This window comes from Myotis lucifugus, unplaced genomic scaffold, assembly GCF_000147115.1.
Source record: "Myotis lucifugus unplaced genomic scaffold, Myoluc2.0 scaffold_875, whole genome shotgun sequence".
NCBI lineage: Eukaryota > Metazoa > Chordata > Mammalia > Chiroptera > Vespertilionidae > Myotis > Myotis lucifugus.
In genome coordinates, this window is record NW_005871923.1 from 60,211 (window position 1) to 74,702 (window position 14,492).

Here is a 14,492-nt window from a genome sequence, read left to right on the forward strand (position 1 = left end):
AGGGAGCGATCGGGGTGGCAGGGGAGTGGTTAGGGGGTGATCGGGCTGGCAGGGGAGTGGTTAGGGAGCGAACAGCCTGGCAGGCAGAAGCGGTTGGGAGCCAGCAGTCCTGGATTGTGAGAGGGATCCCAGATTGGAGAGGGTGCAGGCTGGGCTGAGGGACACACACCCTGCAACTCCCCCCCCCCCCATGCACAAATTTTGTGCACTGGGCCTCTAGTATATTATAAAAATGTACAAAACAGAAGGAAAAGCAAGCCCAGATGAACCAGTCTACTCCCCTGGTCAAATAAGAAACTACTGGACATTTGTTAGTTGTCTATCTAGTCTCCCTTTCAGAATCAGTATCTTTAATTTAATCATTGTGGGATCACCTCAGAGGTACTCAGCATCTTGTTAAAAATGACTCCACTGATTCACAGTCTCTATGCTCCCAAAAGGTGTGTTGGACATTAGGGCTGTGCACCAATATTCCAGCTCGCCCACCATGCATATGCTCTGCTCTCTCCAGCTGCTGTGGGCGTGTGACTTAGGTCAGCCATCCGAAGAAGTGACACTAGCAGAAGTGTCAGAAGTCACTGCATAATTGCCTATTGTTTTCCCTCCGTCCCAGTAACAGTGGTTAGCCTGGGCCCCAAGTGAGGCAATGGAAGGGTAGAGCTCCCAGGAAGGGACTGCGGCATAAACAAGAAATAGATTTTTGTTATTTTCAGCCACAGGTATTTTGGGGTTTCTATCCTGACTGATGTAGCTTCTTACGCAATTCTCCGTCCATGTACTTTTTCCCTAGGGAGTGTGGTATGAGAACTGAAGTTGGACGATGTCTGTTTCACACTGACCATGTGAGGTTGGGAGGATGACAGATGGAGAGTTTACTACTTTCAAGTGAATCAAGATGTCACTTTTAAAAAGCTACATTTTGGTCTTTCAGGGCAACATAATTTATTTTCTTATGCCTTCAAAGGTTAGAATGTGTCAAAATCCATTAGATAATTTGTTTCATATCAACTTAATAATACTGTTTCATATTGGACAGCTTACCTAATTTTTTTAAAGGCTATGCATTTTATCTTCATTCATCTTCACTTTCAATTATCCCAACTTGTTGCTTATTTGCTTCAGTTTAGAATCTTTTGCTTTAAAACTTTTAGCTGCCATAAAAACCATTGGAATCATGTTTGTCTCATAAATATATTTAAAATGAAATAAACAATAAATTTTATCACAAAAACAATGCTGAATTTATACAACATGAGAGTTGGACAGACCAGCATTCACCATCTAACAATGTTACATCAAAGAGGAAGCCAGCTGATAGGTATTTGTTCTTCAATTTAAAAATGAGTATCTGTCCACAGGCAAATGAATCTAGCACTCGGGGGCATACTGTTTTTTAAAGGCTGACGATTACATGATTAAAAATCTATTTAGGAGAAAAAAATCACCAACATGCATAGACTTTTTTAAACTTCATGAAACAATTTGGAAAAATGGTCACAGTAACTGCAGTCAGTCAGACCAGGTTAAAATTCCGGGTCTGCCACTGAAGAGCAATGCGATCTCCAACAAATGACTTCACACACTGCGCTTCAACGTCCTCGTCTGCAAACAGGAGGCTAACAATCCCTCCCGGGATGGCTGGTGGAGTGAAGCAGCCTGGTAAGTAATTGGCATGGAGTGTCCATTTCTTCCTTTCGAGTAACACGCAGGACCAGTTCGTTTAGTGGCAAGAGAGAAAAGGGAACCCTACAAAACATGAACTCATAAACACTTCTTTTCCAGATTTTCTCTAAAAAAATGTGAACAGCCACCTTTCCTTGTTCTGTCCAATTAACCACGAAGTGCTCCCAACCCCCAACTCCCCCCCCCCACCCCCTACCCCACTCTGCTTCTGTCAATCCCTCTTCCCTGGACCACCGAACAGTCAGCTGAATGGCCCCTCTTCCACACGCCAAGTCGTTACAGCCAAGCACGCCACCACTCTGCTTCAAACCCTGCACTGGCTGACAGGCATTTATCTCAAAAAGAGAAAGTATTTAGGGAGCAAGTACCATATTTATCATTTACTTTCAAATAGCTTAGGTAAAAAAGCATATATTTATATGTGCAATTTGCTCATATATATCATGCATATATATGCATATATGCTCAGATACATGCATTTTGCTTATCTATTACACATATAATGCATAAAGGCAAAATGAGCAAAAACCAACAAAATATTAACAATGTCAAATCTAGGTGGTGGTGGGTTTACAAATTCATTGTACTCTTTTTTCCAGGTGTAAAGATTTTAATAAGAAGTTGTAAAATTAAAAGCAAACTGAAAAATATGATGATTAATATGTTTCATTTGTAGAAAATGAAAAAGAATAAGAATGTATTTGCTTGAACATACATAGACAAACTCCAAGTGTAAGAAACTAGTAACAGTGACTTCTTGCGGGGTGGGGAGAGCAGTGGTAAATGAGCAGATAGGTCAAAGATGAGAGGAAGATCTGTGCATATAATTTATATACATAAGACTCTATGGCTGTATTATTTATTCAAAATATTACACTGAAAAGTAACACTGACCATATTTTTACTCACTGCATATAGTTACTATGAGGATTAAATGAGACAACATATAAAAGCTTTAGTAAGTACTTGGCACTTGGTCAAGGCTCAATAAATGTCAGCTAGTCCAGCTGCTGAAGTAAGAAAAGAAAATCTTCAGTATCAGTGGCACCACCTAATGCGTACAATTAATTTCATCCACACTCCTGGGACGTTAGCTGCCCTCTCCAGAAGAGGTGACTTACGAACATGAATTTCAAACACCACTATCAAAATTCGTATCGTAAGATTTTTTTTATTGGCATAAATCAAGACAAAGTATTTTTCCTCGATAGAATGAGTGGTATCTGAAAAACTGCATGAGCACCACTGAACGAGGTTACAACCCAGCAAGCTCCGCTGCTGGCCTTTCCGAACAGAACCCACGGCCTAAGCTCCTCTCGGGCCTACGATCTCCACCGCAAGGAAGACAGTGTTGCCCGGCTTGACCAGTCCTGCCATCTGCCTACCGCTGTTGTTCACCATTAATGAAACAATATTCTCTTCACAGGGCCTGGGAGCCACCTGGTCATGGAGGCCCTGCTAACGGACCTGACCACAGACCATTCGTCTATCAAAATGTATCACCTACCTTTATAGTTTACCAAGGTGTCACCTCATGGAGCTACTGAGATTAAATGAGATATAAATGATGAGCTACTAGCACTGGTCCTGATATATTCCAGGTAAAATTATTACCAATCATTATTATTTTTGAGAAAGTAATATTGTTAAACTAAAAATTAGATTCCACTGAGATGTTTTAAGTGTTTATTAGTTTAACCCAGAAATTGATCCCAATTCTAAGATACAGATTCAACTACAAAAAAAAGTTCAAATTAAAAATAACTAAACAATAATTCATTTCCCTAATAACTACAGTAGATGTTTGTTACCTATGACCTACTTTAGAGCAATTATTTTTTGAAATAAGACATAAACCAAGGAAAGATTTAGTAATAAATCTAGTTAGCAAAGCAGTGTCCCTTTGAAATACAGTGTTTTTAAAAAATATTTCATGTCTATAAACTGGAGACCTATTAATTTCTTTAAATAATATTTTTAAAATTTTGTTTAAATTTTATTTAATTTTATTTAAATTAAATAAAATTCATAAAGAATTTTAAAAATAAGTATAAAATACAATCTAGACTTTAAAACTTCATAAATTTAACAAAACAAAATATATACAGACAAGGGCACAAAAGGCCACATAAATGCAAAGACACACAAACTACACTTCACAGTAGTTTAGCTTAATGAAGAAAATAGCTTGCTTGTTAATTAATAGTTTTACAGGCCTTCATACCATTTAAGAAAAACTTAAGATTTATCCAAATACAGTCATAAAACTGTCGACTACTCGACCTGAACAGAGTAATTAAAGCTCCCACTTAACTAAAACACCTAATTTTACAACTTTTAAGTATTGTCAGAATTATTACGCAATTTGATTTCAATCACAAAACTAATACAAGACAATGAGACATGAAACTAGTACTTTTTCCATTGACTTTCCAAAAAAATTTCACCTTTTAAAAATACATTCACCTAAAGATTTTTTAGAAAGTAAAGTATAATTGCTATGTAACAGCACATTGGTGCCAAGTGTAGATAAGGATGGTACATGGTAACTGTTGTGAAGGGCACCACAGTAAGTCTCGCTGCCACCTGTCACCATGCAGCTACAATTTTTTTCTTGTGATGAGAACTTTTAAGAACTACTTACTCTCTTAGCAATATGCAATACAATATTATTAACTATAATTACTATGCTGTACCTAAAAAAGATGTTTTCTTCTTAAGATATTTTGGCTATGCTGATGAATAATCCAGTCAATAAAATACTCTTTGAAGAGAAGGTTGAAAGACCTGGAAGAGTTAATACTTATTGACTACAAAATAGTGTACTCAGCTGATCATATATATTTGAGAATGTATACCAAGATTCTAATTCCTAGTCCCAATTCATCAAACATCTATTAAAACATCTACTACATCTTCTGCACAATGCTACACCCAGGAGCTGGCTTTGAAGATTTTACTGGGGGAAAGCAAACATATAAGCAATAATTCCAATGCCTTGAATGCTGATGGTAATTTCTATGATAAAGATACATACCAGGTGCTTTGCTATGCAAGGAGGAGCAACTGTGCCCTGGGGGATGGAGGGGTGTGCATGTGGCAGGACTGTCAGGGAAAACTTCCCTAATGTTGCCTGTGCTGCCCAGTTACTTTGTTTTCACTGAGCATCCAATATTACAGGATTGAGAAAGGAATTAAAAAAACATTTGCATATTAATTCACACATTTAGTGCCTATTATGTGTGGTACAGTCTTGACAAACATGTTCATAGCTTATTTTTAAATTAGGTATAACACCACAAAACCAGTAATTTAGATTTCGGTTGAAAAGTCATGAATTTTTTCTTTCTTTCTTTATTTTTAAAAGCTTATTTTTCGACCAATACTTATTTTGCCTCTTCCCAACTCCCTCCCAGTAAATTAAACAAAATGGTAAAATTTAACAATATCTACAATATTCCAAATGCCTTAAATCTTAATAGATTCCATTTTGTATTTGTTTTTATCTCTAATAGACATAAATAAAACAGAACAAATTTAACTAGTTAAGTAAAATCATTTCATTTGTTTAATGTGGACTATAACAGCAGAATGTTAATCCTCAATCTCAAAAGTCAGAGTTTATTCTGTATATCAAGCACTCTGCCATTCCAATATCTGTAGTATAATAGCTACACAGCTATTTATCACAGAGAAAAAAAATTACTTGACTACTGGTAATTATTTAAATTTGCAATACATTTCCATCTTTCCCATTATTTTTTTGATGAAAAACATTAAATTCTAGTAAAATCCCAGATCACACAAAAAGCTTTCTGACAGTATTCCACTTATACATTTTAATAAATACTGCCTTAAGATAAAGTCACCAATACTATTCAACATAAGGAAGAAGCGGGCACATCATAAAACTGTAAAAGTCATCACTTTTCAGTGATCTGTAACATCACTGTGCACAACAGCTACCTTTAAACCCACGTAGCAGATAATAAGGAAAGCCAATATCTCAAATGCTATCCTGCTTAAGATGCTATAAAATATTTTTTAAATTTCTATATTATTTCATAATCAAATGTATGCACAGATGTTTACTGCGTGTCAGTTGCATGCTGATCATTGTGTTATGCTGTGAAAACGCAAAGGTGAAGAAGAAACAGTTCCTGCTCTCAAAGAACTTCAGTCTACGGGAAACAGAGAAGGAAACAGCCATCACAATGAGCATGAGCACTGGCAGAGGCAAGCCGGGGCTCCCAGATCACAACCCACGCTGTGACTTCAAATAGTGCTCCTTAGAGACGGCGATGTTTAAAGTGCCACGAAGGCTGGCTGAACTAAAACAGACGAAGGGTGTGGAGGGGCGGAGGGACAGGGGAAGCAGAGGGGAAGCAGAAGAAACTGTCCCCACAGACAGAACTTGCACTGTAAGAGCGAGCAAGGCCAGGATGGCAAGTAGTTGAGGACCACTGAGACCCACAGGGGACGGAGGAGCGGGGGAGGAACGGAAGGCGAGGGCGCTGTGCCGCTGAGGCCTGCGCCCACAGGCTGGAGGAGAGGCAGTGAAGACCATGGCGTGCAGACCAGCTAGGGAGCAGACGGCAGTGCCCACAACGCAGTAAGGATGGAAATGGAATGAGCGTCAGGAACGTGAGTACTAGGACTGGCCGCTAACTGACGGAAGGCCTGAGAGAGAAGAGACGAGAATGCTACATGGGTTCCTGGCTGAGTCCCTGGTGGTGGTGGAGGAGACGGTCATCAAATTGTGTCAGATATGCTGTAATGGGCGCACCTGTGGAAAGTCCCAGAGGAGATGTCCTGGTTAGTTCTCAGGGTAGAAGGTTCAAGAAAAGGATACAGAGTCACATCTTACATGAAGACCAGGTCCTACAGTCAGAGCCTTAGGCAAAAACTGCAAATAGAAAAATTCTTTCTAAACCCTCTAGGAAGCCCCATTACCCCCCAGTGGAGACCCACATCCCATCTCTTAATCATCCAATCCTCTAGCACTGGAACACACTGCTGTTTCTTTGGTTGAGTGCTAAATGATCAGTAGGTAGAATGATGAGAGAATTAACCTGGATTTCTAAATGTTTTTAGAAATATTTTCTACTCTTTCAGTTGCCATGTATATGTGCTGGCTTCCTTGAGTGAATAGTGAGTTCAATGCACATGAACTACACACTTTTTGGCTTCAGCGGAACTAGGGGCAGCTAAAGTCATGGTAGATGATGAGAGACAAAGAGAGTCCCTTAGTTTCTCATTGCTGCTGTAGCAAATTACCACCAAGCTGGTTGACTGAAACAACTCGATTTAGTCTCTTAGAATTCTGGGGGTCCTTAGTGCAAAGCCAGTCTCAGGGCTCCTATCAATGTGTTAGCCAGGCTGGTCCTTCTGCAGGCTCTGAGAACCTGCTCCTCGTCTTTGCCAGCGTTGCGAGGCTGCTGGCATTCCTGAGCACAAGGCACAGGGCACAGCTCCGGGTCTCTGCTTCCATGCTGGCATTTCCCTCTCCTCTGACTCCTCCCACATGCGTCTCAGAGGAACCACTGTGATTACATGAGCCCATGGGATAATTTAGGGTAACCTCTCTCAAGAGATTCAGCTTGCCCTAGCTGGTTTGGCTCAGTGGATAGAGCGTTGGCTTGCAGACTAAAGGGTCCCGAGTTCGATTCTGGTCAGGGGCACAAGCCCAGGTTGCGGGCTCAATCATCACTGAAGTTTCTATCTTCTCTCTCCTTCTCCATTCCTCTCTAAAATAAAAACATATACATATATATATATTTTAAAAAGAGAGACTCAGATTAATCTGCAAAGCCCCCAGGTTTGGGGGGTTCGGATGAACGTTTGGGGTGGGTTACTCAGCACAGAGAGTATGCAAAGAATAAAGACATGGGTAATTCTCAAACTCTCAGATTGCATGGGTCCACACAAACTCATTTTGCCATTATGCTCCCTAACATATATATGTTTATATGTTACATATATTCATGTGTATATAAACTTCATGTAATGCAAAACATTTTTTTAAAATAAAGAGCTAAATATCAGACTCCAACACTGACAGTTCAAGGAATGGGCAAAAGAAGATGGACATTCGAAGGGAACTGAGAAGGAGGAAAAACAAATAGAAGTCAGAGGAAGAATCTCTCAAGAAGGAGAAAGTCATCTTTTTGGCCTGCAAAGGTCACACCAGAGAAGGACTGAGCAGAGTCTATTCATTTAGCAACAGGGTCACTGTCAACCTTGATGAAAGCTATTTCGGTGGAATGATGGATGCTGAAAATAGACTGCATGGAACTGCGGAGTGCACGGGAGGTCACAATCTGGAAAAAGCCAGGTGCGGATCATTCTTTTATAGACGCATGAATAAAATACTTTTAATAAGTAGAAAAAAAAATCCAAGATGCTCTGATAATCCAGAAAAAGGAACTAGAATCTAGAAAAGAATTAGGAAAGAAACGGTGGGGAAGGAAGAAAGGAACAAAAGGAAAAGGAAAAAAAAAAAGCCACAAAAGAAAGGATGATGATGGTGGTGGTGGTGATGATTATGTTATTGTTACAATTTATTAGGCACTTAGCCTCTGCCAGGCACTGCCTTCAGGACTGTATAGACTGTATGAAACAGATTAGTATGTCCATGTTATAAAACAGAAAACAGACTCAAAGTAGGCAGAGAGATAGGACGTGTCAGAGCTAGGACTCAAATGCTGGTAGGGCTGACTTCAAAACATGTGCTCCTAACTACGATGCTATACTGATAGAAGGATCCAATAGAGTAGTTCAAGGATGAGAAAGCTAATGCAGCCATGGCTAATATCAGGAGTTCATAGAAAATCTCTGAAAACAGTTTTTCCCAAAGTTAGAGTCAAAGACAATAGTAAGAGATTATTAAGGGAATTGGCCACATCAACAGTTTGAACTCAAAGCCAAAAGATTATATTTGAGACCAAAATTAAAACGTGAGCCCTAAGGAGGGACCACTTACAAGCAGTACCTTAGGTATACTTAAATCATGAACTTCATCAGCGACAGAGTAACAACATGTGCGTCTTAAGAAGGGAGAGGGAAGCTGAAAGCTGTGAGATACCCTCAGATGCAGCGGCACCCATCCCAGGGCTACCCATGCAGTGAAATGGCTGAAGCACAGTAACAAGACAGAAGACAAGGCGACACCACAGCAGTCAGTCAGACGTGGGGCAGGAGGAAGAGCCTACAAGGGAGCCGTAGGGAAAAGTCTCTGTTTTGAATCACTAGGCAGCATCAGTGAAGAGAGAATATATGCTCGCCCACAGGAGGAGATCATCCAGGCTACGGGCCACTAGCCTTAACCGTTACATTCTCAAAGAAAGCTCCGCAGGGAGGTCCTGTCTGCTGGGGTACTGTACACACACAGGCCCTGGTCAACTACACAGTGCAAAAGTACCCTGCCATCATGAATCCTTTAACACTGAATCCTACAGAAGGAACCCCCTCCTCCTCAGAGTGCTTCTATTATTATTTACAGTTACGGGAGTTGTGAGACCTGTTTCTGATCCGTTGTCGTGGGCTTCAGCATATTGGTGAATAAAGCAAACTCCAATAAATGAGTTATTTATAACCCTAGGAATAGAGTAAACAACAATATAATTGTCCATAGACATACCATGTTATGGATTGGAAGCCTCAACATAGTAAAAATGACAACTCTCGCCTTGTTAGTGTTGCTCAATGGTTGAGTGTCGACCTATGAACCAGGAGGTCATGGTTAGATTACAGGTCAGGGCACATGCCTGCAGGCTCCATCCTTAGTGGGGGAAGTGCAGGAGGCAGCCGATCCATGATTCTCTCTGGTCACTGATGTTTCTATCTCTCTCTCCCTTCCTCTCTGAAATCAATAAAAAAAAGTTTAAGAAATGACAACTCTCCTCAAATTAATCTATAGCCTTCAAGCAATGCCACTCAAAGTCCACCTGGATTTTTTTATAGCTATAGATAAGCTTATTCTAAAATTTACATAATAGAAAGGCAAGGAAGCTAGAATGGCTAAAAAAGTTTTGAACAAGAAGGAAATTGGAAGAATCACAGCTACTCAATTACAATACACATCCTATATAATAAAACCCTAATGTGCAAATCGACTGAACAGGGGAACGACCAGCAGCTATGACGCGCACTGACCACCAGGGGGCAGACACTCAACACAGGGAGGTGACCAGTGATGGCGATCAGGGGCAGGGCCGGCCGGTGAGTGTCCTGCTGGTAACCAGCAATTGGACATCCCCCGAGGGCACAGGCTGGGCTGAGGGACTCCCCCCCACCCCGACACACGAATTTCGTGCACCGGGCCTCTAGTTTACTATAAAACCATAGTAATCAAGATGGTGTGGTATTGCCAAAGGGATCTAGATCAATGGAACAGAGTGAGAATATAAAAACAGACCCAGACAGATGTAGCCACCTGATTGCTGACAAAGATACAAAAGCAATTCAATGGAAAAAGGACAGTCTTTACAATAAATGGTAGAACAAGTATACATCTACATGCAAAAAAAAATTAGCCTCAACTTAAATAGCATACCTTATACAAAAATTCACTTGAAATGGATCATAGATCTGGGTGTAAAACATAATATATCAAAACTTCAAGAAGATAATATAGAAAAAAATCTTTGGTTAGACAAAGAGTTCTTATCTATGAAAACAAAAGCATAATCCATAAAAGAAAAAATCTGGTAAACTGGACTTTATCAAAATTAAAAACTTTTCTCTGTAAAAGGTACTGTTAAAAGAATAAAAAAAAAAACAGATTGGGAGAAAATATTTGCAAACCATATATATAACAAAGGACTTGTATCCAGAACAAAGCTCAACAAGAAAATTATATATATAGTTCAAAGAAAAATACTGGCAACATAGAACACATTCTAAGGACTACCAAGAGATACAGCATTAAGAAATATGGTCATTAATAAAGGGTAAACGAGCTGGACATGCTAAGTCTGGAGCCCAGACTTGGAGGAAGAATGAGTGATGACTAGTGTCTCCCATTGTCTGAAGGGCTGACATGTGCATGGGGTGGGGGGGGGGGTGTCAGAATTGTTCTATGTAATATTAAAAGGAAACATCATTTGCCAACAAGTATAAAGGTATAGAGAGATTTCTAGGGCTACCAGAAATTTACCATATATTCCTCAACTGCTAGATAATCAAGAAGCAGGAATTTCTAGAGAGTCTTGCATTAAATAAAGGTGGAACAGGATGATCCTAAATTTTTCAAACATTATATGAATCTATCAACTCTAACTTCTAGGGTTAACCTACCAAAGTAGAAAACACTGAACATCATAAAAGGTATCCTTTCCTGCCAAAACATCACCTTTCACTGTGTAAAAGTAAATATTATAAAGCACTTTAAGTTCCCAATTTTAAAAAAGACTAAGTAAATAATAAAATCTTAACAAAAAACATATTGAGACCTATTTAAACCTCTACATCACATTTGTACTAAGGATATTAAATTTCAATTTAAATTACTAATGTTTAATTAAATCTCATTTCATCAGACTTAAAAGACAAAAGATATAAAAGTAAATTTCATGCAAATTTCTGTAAGCATTTTAAAGAAATCTCTGGAAAAAGAAGTGCTCTTTCACACAAAGAGTGGTAGTCCTCAAAAGAGCCAAAACATCTGCATTCACTTTAAAGCTCATCAAGACAGACTGACGTTTTTAGGAGAAGCATATGGCTTGCTGAACAGTCATCTAGAACAGAATCTTTTGTCTAGTAAACCCTATTCAAGGTCCATTTACTTATGTATGGAGTGGCTGAATAAAGGAAAAACACATATTTTTGAGTCCTAGAAAAAACAAAGAAATAAACTCTTCATCTAGCTTTGTTAAGGAGGCAGCAAAACATAGTACAAAAGCAGCCAGATCTTTACTTTCAAAGACTCTGCTCTCAACATGAGAAACAATTCTAAGAAATCAATGAAACAAAAGAACTCTAGAAAAGCATGAAACTTTCTTAGAGAACTATATCCACCAAAGACCACCTCCCTAAAAGAGGCATTTCCATTTTAAAGGGTAAAACACTTTCTTCTTACAACTTCGAAGGGCAGAGTTCAACAGCTGCGCTATATTAAACCTGAGCCCTTCCAAAAGGAAGAACGAGAGTCTCTGGAGAGAGAGTAACATGGCCTGCTCTCTCCAAAATTCTCAAAATGCCTGCTCTGCCTCAAAGGAAAATTTCTCCAAGAAAAAGCCTCTATCCAGTGCATGGGTGAAAAGCATAAAACTTAATTTAGACAAGGAAAGTATGCAAAAATGGTAGAATTTTGGTTTGTTTCTGGAAATCTCCACCCCTCTCCCAAGGAAAAATGCATTTTGAGGTCCTTCAAGATACAGCATGGAAACTATTAAAAAAGAAAAATTGTAGTTTTCAGCCCTAGCTGCCCATCAGAATCACCATAAAGCTAAGCCTCAACCTAGACTCCCTGAACCAATATACATATCTCAGGGCCAAGGCACCGCAATTTTCACGCACACAACAGGTGACTGTGATGCACAGCAAGGGTTTAAAAACGAATAGAACATGATTCCCATAAAGGAAAAAGTCAGTCTACTGAGTAAGGAGGAAGAAAGGGTCACATCTGACCAACTAACTAGTCCTAAAGAACCTCAGGTTTTATTCACTCATCAAATACTCCTAACAGACAGCAGAAGGAGGATTTGAAATAGAACTCTGCTCTCATGCCATTACTTAAAACTTTAAATCTTAAAGGACAAAAGGCCTAAAACAGTTCACTCCAATACCTAAATATTTAGATGAATGTAGCTATGAAAAATGTGGCCACTGAATAATTCAGGTAGAATAAGGTTCCATCAGACTCTTGGGTAACTAAAAAGAAAAGTCATAATAAGAGTAAGTGCTATATGTAATTATCTGACAACCTTAAAAAAGCCCAAGGCTTTAATCCCCAGGTAAATTTCGGCCATCAACAGAGCTTCCTTAACCCTACTTCATTTTACACACAGTTCTAACAGGGTTACTTGCTTGCTATCCAAACCCATGATCAATTAAAAGGGTAGTGAGACTGCTAGAGGGAAGCAGACCAGTGAAGGAAGGACCCAGAAACACTATTAAACAGCAGACACAAGAACTCAGAACACAACACAGACTGGATAGGCTGAAAGGCAGCAGAGGACAGTGAGTGTTTGTCTTCACGACACCCGAGCAAGACAACAGGAAATGGTGTTCAGTGTACCTTGTTAGTGCATCGCTTACGGATTTTGGTTAAGAGGGTGAGAACGCATAAATTTCAAGTCACCTATAGAAAGTCTCTCACCAAAAATATTTACAAATTTTACAGGAAAAATCCTAACTGGAAAACAAACCAACAAAGAGACTCGCTGTACAAAAAGGAACCGTGGAGGGAAAGTAAAGAGCAGAGAGTCTCTGAAAGAGGCATTTTTACTGAACATGCTTTACTGAAAAGGAAAAGAAATCAGGGGAGATACTGAGATTGCAATTTACCATTATCAGACATAATATTTCTCACTGCAAAAGTCCACATATTCCTTTAGACTGCTAACTCAAACTATTCCCAAGTAACGTACAGGCACTCCTGGGAGATATTGTGGGTTCAGTTCCAGACCACCGCAGTAAAGCGAATCTCACAATGCAGCGAGTCGTGATCTTTCTGCTGGTGGAAGGCCTTGCCTCAACTTGTGAAAAGCACAACATCTGTGAAGCACAATAAAGCCACGCGCAATAAAACACAGTATGCCTGTAAACTGGAAAATCTGTTGCTTCGCCGGTATGTTTCCTCATCTGAAAAAATGAAGAAGTGAAGATAAGGCAGGTCAAGTCCTCGGCACAGTGGCTAATGCACAGTGAGAGAGGAATAAATGTTAGCTGCTATTATTAATTTGTGTTCAGAATAAATGCCATGAAAATGATTCTCAACTTTCACTAAGGCATATGATGTATTCTAGAAGCGTTTCCATTTGAAATGACGTGACTCTGTGTCCACCCACACCAAGCACAGACCTCTGCTGATGGGTATGACCTGGGAACGGAGGTGCTCCATCTTTCTCCGCTACGCCCAGGGGTTAGAAAAGTTTAAGAACTTCATGTACAGTAGCCTGCAGAGAGCAAGTCTAATAATCAAATGTAGTTACTATTATTCCCCAAAGCTCTCATGTTTCATGAGTACCCATTTCCAAATAAGTTCATCTGCACCTCTTTCAATTTGAATACAAAAGAGGAGTTAGGACATTGCCAAAGGAAATAAATGAACGAGTACAAAAAAGTCTATTTATAAGACAACTTCAACCCAGTGAACTTAGACCATTACAAATAATTAGAAAAGAGTAGGTGTTCTTGGTATTTCGTATTCACATTTATGTAGGTTAGTACCTAACGTGGCTTTCACTGTTGTGGCTATTAACAGAAATGCCGTTTATGGCTTCCTCCTTTTCCTCACAATCACACATCTCTAAATATGTATTTATTCATCTATATCCCATAAGCATTTACCTGTTAAGTGCGAGCCATTACACTGGGTGCTATAAGTATACAACAATAAATAAAAGTATAAAAACTGTTTTCCTGTGACCTCACTACTGGTACATCAGTCCATGTGTGTGTACAAAGAGTCAGTGTAGGTTGTTATGCTGAGGCCACCAACAACCCAAACGCCTCGGTGGCAGACGGCAGCGGCTTGTTTCTTGGGCACTGGATGCTCCACGGGCCGACAGGAATCAGCCTCTGCTTTCTGTGTGCCACCTGCACTGCAGGGTCTAGGCCAGGAGACCCGACTCTAGTGTGTCCCC

The 14,492-nt window shown here is 39.6% G+C and overlaps 1 protein-coding gene across 1 annotated transcript in view; it reads right to left on the reverse strand.

Annotated features, from left to right (window-relative positions):
- NDUFS4 (NADH:ubiquinone oxidoreductase subunit S4) overlaps positions 1-14,492 on the reverse strand; it is a 58,861-nt gene that overhangs the window by 42,898 nt on the left and 1,471 nt on the right. The window lies entirely within an intron of this gene.